This window comes from Nicotiana sylvestris, chromosome 10 (assembly GCF_000393655.2).
Source record: "Nicotiana sylvestris chromosome 10, ASM39365v2, whole genome shotgun sequence".
Lineage (NCBI taxonomy): Eukaryota > Viridiplantae > Streptophyta > Magnoliopsida > Solanales > Solanaceae > Nicotiana > Nicotiana sylvestris.
In genome coordinates this window covers 43,800,246-43,809,400 of record NC_091066.1, presented here as the reverse complement: position 1 = coordinate 43,809,400, position 9,155 = coordinate 43,800,246, and positions in this window count along the sequence as shown.

The following is a 9,155-nucleotide window of genomic DNA, read 5'->3' as shown; positions in this document are numbered from 1 at the left end:
TGTCGAGGTTCCTTCTATTGATTCTGTGCATATTGCTCGTGAGTTTTCTGAGGTATTTCCTTCAGATCTGTCGGGTATGCCACCCGACAAGGATATTGACATCTGCATTGATATGGCTCTGGGCATTCAACCCATTTCTATTCCTCCATATCGTATGGCCCCTCCTAAGTTGAAAGAATTGAAGGGGCAGTTGCAAGACTTGCTTGATAAAGGCTTCATTAGACCTAGTGTCTCGCCTTGGGATGCGCCGGTGTTGTTTGTCAAGAAGAAGAACAGATCGATGAGAATGTGTATAGATTACCGGTAGTTGAACAAGGTTACAATCAAGAATAAGTATCTATTGCCGAGGATTGATGATTTGTTTGATTAGCTTCAGGGTGCCAAGGTATTTTCGAAGATTGACTTGAGATATGGCTACCATCAGTTGAAGATTAGGGTATCTGATGTCCCTAAGACAGCTTTCCGCACTCGGTATGGGCATTATGAGTTCTTGGTGATGTCATTTGGGTTGACAAATGCCCCAGCAGCTTTTATGGATTTGATGAACCGAGTGTTCAAGCCTTACTTAGATTCGTTTGTGATAGTCTTCATTGATGATATTTTGATATATTCCCGCAGTTGGGAGGAGCATGAGCAACATCTGAGAGTGGTCCTCCAGACTTTAAGAGAGAGTCAATTGTATGTTAAGTTTTCGAAATGTGAGTTCTGGTTGAGTTCAGTTGCATTCTTGGGTCATGTTGTATCAGCAGAGGGTATTCAAGTAGATCCAAAGAAGATAGAGACAGTCAAGAATTGGCCTAGACCCGCATCAGCTAAAGAGATTCAGAGTTTCTTGGGTTTGGCAGGCTATTATCGTCGGTTTGTGGAGGGGGTTTCATCTATTTCAACCTCAATGGCTAGGTTGACCAAGAAGGGTGCCCAGTTCAGGTGGTCGGACGAGTGTGAGGTGAGCTTTCAGAAGCTCAAGACAGTTTTAACTACGGCGCTAGTATTGGTTTTGCTCACAGGTTCAGGGACATATACAGTTTATTGTGACGTATCTCGTATTGGACTTGGCGCATTGTTGATGCAGGATGGCAATGTCATTGCTTATGATTCGCGGCAGTTGAAGATTCATGAGAAAAACTATCCGATTCATGATTTGGAGTTAGCAGCCATTGTTCACGCGCTGAAGATTTGGAGGCATTATCTATATGGCGTGTCATGTGAGGTGTTCACGGATCACAAGAGCCTGCAGTACTTGTTCAAACAGAAAGAGCTAAATTTGAGGCAGAGAAGGTGGTTGGAGTTATTGAAAGACTATGATATCACCATCTTATATCATCCGGGAAAGGCCAATGTGGTGGCCGATGCTTTGAGTAGGAAGTCAAGCCAGTATGGGCAGTCTTACGTATATTCCAGTCGGTGAGAGACCGCTTGCTTTGGATGTTCAGGTTTTGGCCAACCAGTTCGTGCGGTTGGATATTTTTGAGCCCAGACGTGTGTTAGCTTGCACAATCGCTCGTTCTTCTTTATTGGAGCGTATCCGATATCGGCAGTATGATGATCCTCATTTGTGTGCCCTTAGGGACACGGTGCAGCACGGAGGTACCAAGCAAGTTACATTAGGAGATGATGGAATTTTGAGGCTGCATGGTCGAGTTTGTGTGCCTAATGTAGATGGGCTCCGAGAGTTGATTTTAGAGGAGGCCCATAGTTCCCGGTACTTTATTTATCCGGGCACCGCTAAGATATATCAGGATTTACGACAACATTATTAGTGGATGAGGATAAAGAAGGATATTATTGCATATGTGGCTCGGTGTTTGAATTGTCAATAGGTAAAGTACGAGCATCAAAGACCTGGCAGTTTGTTCCAGAAGATTGAGATTCCTGAGTGGAAGTGGGAGCATATCACTATGGACTTCTTTGTTGGACTCCCACAGACTTAGAGGAAGTTCGATGCAGTATGGGTTATTGTTGATAGGCTGACCAAGTCAACGCATTTCATTCATGTGGCAATGTCTTATTCTTCTGAGAGGTTAGCTGAGATCTATATCCGGGAGATTGTTCGTCTTTATGGTATACCCGTGTCTATCATTTCGGACCGAGGTACGCAGTTTACCTGACATTTCTGGAGAGCAGTTCAGCAGGAGTTGGGCACATGGGTTGAGTTGAGCACAGCATTTCATCCTCAGACGAACGGGCAGTCCGAGCGTACTATTCAGATTTTGGAGGATATGCTCCGAGCTTGTGTCATTGACTTTGGAGGCTCGTGGGATCAGTTTTTGCCTTTAGCAAAGTTTGCCTACAACAACAGCTACCAGTCAAGTATCCAAATGGCTCCGTATGAGGCTTTATATGGTAGGCGGTGTCGGTCGCCGGTTGGATGGTTTGAGCCAGGAGAGGCTCGGTTGTTGGGTACGGATCTATTTCAGGAGGTCTTGGACAAGGTCAGGATCATTCAGGATAGGCTTCGTACATCTCAGTCCAGGCAAAAGAGTTATGCCGACCGTAAGGTTCGTGATTTGGCATTCATGGTCAGTGAGCGGGTGTTGCTTCGGGTGTCACCTATGAAGGCGTGATGAGATTTGGGAAGAGGGGCAAGCTTAGCCCTAGGTTCATTTGCCTGTTCGAGATTCTTGATCGAGTGGGAAAGGTGGCTTACAAACTTGTGTTGCCACTGAGCTTATCAGCCGTGCATCCAGTGTTTCATGTGTCCATGCTTCGGAAGTATCACGGCGATCCATCCCACGTGTTTGATTTCGGCACTGTCCAGTTGGACAAGGACTTGTCCTATGAGGAGGAGTCGGTAGTTATTTTAGACCAACAGGTTCGTCAGTTGAGATCGAAGAGTTTTCCTTCTGTTCGTGTTCAATGGAGAGGTCAGCCTATTGAGGGATCGACCTAGGAGTCTGAGTCCGATATGTGGAGCCATTATCCCCATCTTTTCTCTGACTCAGGTACTTCCTTCTTATGTCCGTTCGAGGACGAACGGTTGTTTTAGAGGTGGAAAATGTGATGACCCAAAAGGTCATCACTTATTTTAGAAATAAATTCTATATTCTGAGGCCTTTAAAACCTCTTTATGTCTCACCTCTATTTGCGTGCGCAATCCGAGCACATATCCTAAAAGCCATTTATGTGAAAATTTGTGTAAAATGATAAATTTTGCTTTTAAAATAAATTTAAGTTGACTTCAGCCAACATTTTTGTTAAACTGACCCGGACCCGTGATTTGATGGTCCCGGAGGGTCCGTAGGAAAATATGGGACTTGGGCGTATGCCCGGAATCGAATTTCAAGGTCCCAAGCCCGAGAAATAAATTTTTAAAGAAAATTATTTTCTGGAATATATATGAGTTTTTGGAAATGAAATATGTTTGAATTTGATTGTATCGAGCCCGTATTTTGGTTCTGAAGACCAGTACAGGTCTTATATGTGATTTAAGTCGAGCATGTAAAATTTGGTAAGAAACGGAGGTCATATGACGTGATTCAGAATCGTAGTTGTAAAATTTTAAACTTTGAAAGTTCTTGAGGTTTTCTTTGATTTTGATACTAAATTCATAGTTGTTGATGTTATTTTGATGATTTGATTGCATGAGAAAATTCATATGATGTTTTTAAGTTAGTGTGCATGTTTGGTTTGGAGCCCCGAGGGCTCAGGTGAGTTTTGGATAGGCCAAGGAGTGGAATTGAACTTAGGAGGTTGCAGGTTTTCAGCTGGTATGTTGCAGGTCTATTTGCGAAGCCTGGCTCGTAAATGCGAGCCCGCAAATGTGAACATCTATCGCAAATGCGAAGAAGACCTAGTCTGCCTTGGTCGCAAATGCGGCCTGTTCATCGCAAATGCGATATCGCAAATGCGAAAGGTCCATTGCAAATGCGAAGTAGATTGGATTTCCTTCAGTGTCGCAAATGCGACAAAATCTTCACATTTGTGAAGTTAGCAGGTTCTGAAGGGCTCCCAATTGTGAACCCTGGTCGCAATTGCGACATCTGCGACCTGCAAATTCATGACTTAGCCGAAAATCTTTCATTTTTCAAACTCTTTCAAAACATAAACTCTCTTGGGCAATTTTCCAAAGAAAAGTTCTTCTCCAAATCGATTGTAAGTCATTTCTAACTCGTTTTCTTCAATCTTTAACATCTTTTCACATGAATTTAACTCAAAATCAAGGGTTCTCATGAGGAAAATTGGATATTTTGGGTATAACCTAGGTTTTTAAATTTTTGGGGATTTGAACCTCAATTTAAGGTTCGATTTCAAAATAAATTATATATTTGGGTTCGTGGGTGAATGGGTAATCGGGTTTTGACCATGTGGGCCTGGGGTCGATTTTTGACTTTTTGGGAAAAACTTTAGAAAACCTATTTTCATGCATTGGAATTGATTCATTTAGCACTTATAAATATAGTTAAGTAACTTGTGGCTAGATACGAGCGAATTGGTGATGGAATCAAGAGGTAAAGCGATAGTTGAGGCTTGAATTGTGTTCGTGGCATCGAGGTAAGTATTTGGTCTAACCTTAGCTTGAGTGATTAGGAGTTGTGTCCTATTTGCTATGTGTTAATTGTTGAGTACGACATATAGGTATGGTGACGAGTATCTATACGTTGGTGTCAAGCATGCCCGTGAGTCTTATACTATGATTAATGTGATTCCGTTTGTACTTATGTGATAATTTCTATTGTTGAGCAAGGTTTGTGGAAGTAATATTGGTATTTGAACATTGAAGAGCGTTAGCTCAAGTTGTAAAAAGATTTGTGGAAGTATAATTGGCAATTGAACCTTATAGAGCATTGGCTCAAATTGTGAATTGAGTTGGGAAATAAATGTAAAAAGGAAAAGAGGATTATGATCTTGTCTCCCTTTCCGGGATGTTGTTGTTTAATATTGTCTCCCTTGCTGGGATGTTATTGTTTGATACTATTTTCCCTTGCCGGGATATAATTGTTGTGCTATTGTTCCCTTGCCGGGATTTAACTGCAAACTTGTTATTTCCCTTGCCCTTATTGCTTTGTGATTGTTGTTTGGGTGATGAAGAGTGTTAAAGAATAAAGGGTGATGCCGTGCATTGTTTTGGTGAGAGAGTGTTAAAGCACGAAGGGTGATGCCGTGTATGATATTTGTGAGAGAGTGTTAATGCACGAAGGGTGATGTCGTGCCGCACGATGTACCATTCCGTGCCTTTATATGAGTGATAATGCACGAAGGATCATTCCGTGTCATAATTATGTGAGGTAAAGCATGAAGGGTGATACTGTGCCATTTATATTGATTTTGTTGTGAGGACGAGAGTAAAAACACGAAGGGTGATGTCGTGTACTTGTCTTTGATTTCCTGACTTTTACTGATAATTGGGTTATGATGTTCTTTACATTTAACTGTTGTTTTCAGTTGTTACTGGTTATATGCCCGTAGCATGATTTCCCCTCCTATCTTTAATTGTACAGGTTTGCCTTATTTTCCGCTATATATATGATTTAACTGCACAGGTTTATTTGGTAATCTGGTCCTAGCCTCGTCACTACTTCGCCTAGGTTAGGTTAGGCACTTACCAGCACATAGGGTCGGTTGTGTTAATATTACACTCTGCACTGTGTGCAGATCCTGGTGCAACAGCTTTCGGACCGTAGCTTTGGGTTGCTGCCTTCAGTCCATTCGGAGATCCGAGGTAGTCCTGTAGGCGTCCGCAGGCTTTGACGTCTCCTCCTATCCTTTTATTCGATTTCTTTTATATATTTCATAGACAATGTTGTAATAAATCTTTCGGACCTCTATTTGTAGTATCCTTAGACCGTCTGTGAAATTGTGACACCAGTTCTGGGTAGTTTGTGTATGGATTGGTATTAACATCTTTATTAAAATATTACATTTGAGTCTTTCGCTTATTAAATTTTGTTGTTTATTTAATATTGGTTATTAATTGTTGAAGGATAAAAATGGGAAAAAGGTAAATAATTCAAATGGTTGGCTTGCCTAGCTTTCACTAGTAGGCGTCATCACGACTCCCGTGGGCAGAAAATTCGGGTCGTGACAGTTAATCTCATCGATTTCAAATATTTTTTTCAACTCAAATACATAGATTAAGATAAGGATATCTTCGAATATTTTTTTTAATTTACACTATGTGTCATTTTTAAAAAATCACTATTACTAACAAATTGATATGATATTCGAATTTGAATTGGAATGCAATTTGAGTAGTTTACATTGAGGTTAAGCTAAGTATGGTGCCGAAAAATAAACTACTTGACAATTTTAAGACTATATATGCAATGTTTTATACTAATAATCAACTAATTTAGCATTTAATGATTCAAAGAACAAAATTTTTGTATATATAGGGTATTAAAAATTCAAATTCTGGGGCTAGAGATATCGACAAGCTTAAAGTGGAATCATACTGAAATAAATCCGGTCAAAGAATCATTTCAATTTTTAGATAGCCGATTAAAGTAAATTTTAAATTAAGGATAATATATTCACTTGCATCATTATAAAGATAATCATTATTATAATATATATAAAGTTTTAGAAATTGAAATTTCAAAATAGAAATATTTTTTGAAAGATAAAATCATACCAAATAAGAGTTCAAGTCGTAGTATAAGAGTCACGTCGTAATCAAAGAATCGTTTATATCGTGTCAACCTTTGTGCTTTGCCATAAATATGAGTTATTATTTCACTTTGTGGCTATATTTAGGTTCCAATGGCACCTATGAGAATAATGCAAAAATAAAATTATCACTATGAGAATTGAGAAAATGTTAGTCTTTTTTCATGTAGTGTTTCTTAATTAATATCTGACGATTATCTATAATTATTTAGAAGGTTTAGATGTTAAGATTATTTACATATAATTCAAATAACTCAATTATTTAACATGGTTAATGTCAAATATCAAAATGGAGTAAAAGAAATTCACTAGCTAAAGAATTCTTTATATTTTTCGATAGCCAACTAAAATGAGTTTTGAGTTAAGAATAATATTTTCAATTATATTATTATAAAAATAATTATTATTGAAAAATAATGTTTTAGAAACTGAAATTTTAAGAAAGAAATATATTTTTTAAGGGATATCAACACACCAAATAAGAGTTCAAGTAGAAGTAAAAGAGTTAAGTCTTATCCAAAGAGTCATTCATTATCTCAACATTTGATTGTTTTCCATAAATATGAGTTATTATTTGGCTTCCTGACTATTTTTAGGATCCAATGACACCGGCAAGAATGGTATCAAAAAAAGAAAAATAGAAGAAATTGTTAATTTTTTTCATATATAATATTCAATGATTATCTATATTTACTGAGAAAGTGTAAAATTTAAAATTATTTACATTCCATCCAAATAATTTAAATATTTAACATGATTAATGTCCGCGCATCCGTACGGGTACTAATACTAGTGGGTCTTATAGTATTTCAAAAAGAACTCCAAAATTTGTTTTATAGGCTATTGGTCGTCTACCGTCCGATGAAAGATGAGCAAATCTCATCACTATAAAAAGGACTCCCATTAGGGCAAACATAACAAGTGTTTCAACATCGCCGTCAGCCTCCTCCTATAAATTCCCTCTCTACCATCACAGACACTACTTTGTTTTATCTTTTTACCTTTGGTTATATCATTTTTTCTTTGATTACCAGTGAGTATTATTTAGGTCTTTTTTTTAAATAGAAATTGGGTGGTTATCATATCTTTGTAGTGAATTTAGAAAGGGAAAGAAGGATGAGATCTTTAGCATATGTGCAAACGCAGCATCGCCTGGTTAAAGGTGGGTGCAGTGAGCGGCACTTTCCACACGAGATTTCTGACTTTCCCTTTTTCCTACTAAATTCGTCTGTTATTTCCTTTATTCAATTGAAAGAAAAAAAAAACAGGATTGAACTTTGAAACTTTAAAAGAATATGTGGTTGAATTTGAAAAAAAAAAAATAGTGTCTGGAAATGGGACCTTGATCTGTTTGTCTGCTGGCCAATTTATTTGGCGTAATTTTTAATACCGATAGTTTTCGGGCCAGTTTAATTAGTTGAGTACTTGTTATCCATCAAAATACAAAAATCACTTGATGTTAATAACGAATAACTTTATTGACTTACACATTCCTTGGTGCATATGCGGTTCAAACCTCTAGGTCTTAATCTCATTGATATTTAGAGAGCAAAGTAATTAAAATGGTACAGTCACATCATCTCTTTATAACTGCACTGTCATATAACAACCATTTATTTTAAAAGCCAGCTTATTTTTGGAACCACTTTTCATGCTACACTAGAATGTATCTTCTCTATAACATCACTTTCCTGTAGCAACCAAAAAAAGTTGGAACAAACTAGAGGTTTGACTGTAGATGATTTCTAGTTTCAAAGGAAAAGGACCAAAGCTTTGCTACTACATTTGGATGATTGATTGATTTGTTGAATCCATAACCATAGTAAGCCTAATTTATTGGCAGGAAAAAATTACGTAATAATGGAATCTGCTAAGAAGAAAAAAAACAAAAGTCAGTTCTCAGCTTGACCTACATTACAATGCCTCAATATCGTGCGCCTGCGAGAATTACACTTCTTTGTCAATAAAAAAAATCATAAATGTGCTTCAAATTAGGCCAACCGCTTGTACAAGGAACAATTTTTAAGCAAAGTTGTATTTTCGATCCTATAGAAAAAATGTGATCTTACTTAAAATCAAGTATCTTGGTTCTTGGACACGTTTTAGATTCAAAGCCTAAACTTGTTATATCCAACAATTTCAACATGATCTATCAAACAAAATGATAACATAAGCACTTGTACTTATGTACTGGCCTTATAGCCTGTTTGCCCAAGCTTTTTTTTTTTGGGCCAAAAGTTTTTTTTTTTTTTTGGCCAAAAGCACTTTTGACCAAAAATTGAGGTGTTTGGCCAAGCTTTTGGAAGGAAAAAAAGTGTCTTTGAGGAGAAGCAGAAGCAGTTTTGGAGAACCAGAAAAAAATAGCTTCTCTCCAAAAGCAGAGAAAAATACACTTAGAAGCAGTTGTCAAAAGCTTGGCCAAACATTAATTACGGCTCAAAGTGCTTTTCTTATTAATTAGTCAAACACAAACTATTTCTCACCAAAATCACTTTTTTTTAAAAGTACCTTTGAGAAACTTCTCAAAATAAGCTGATTTCAGAAGCTTG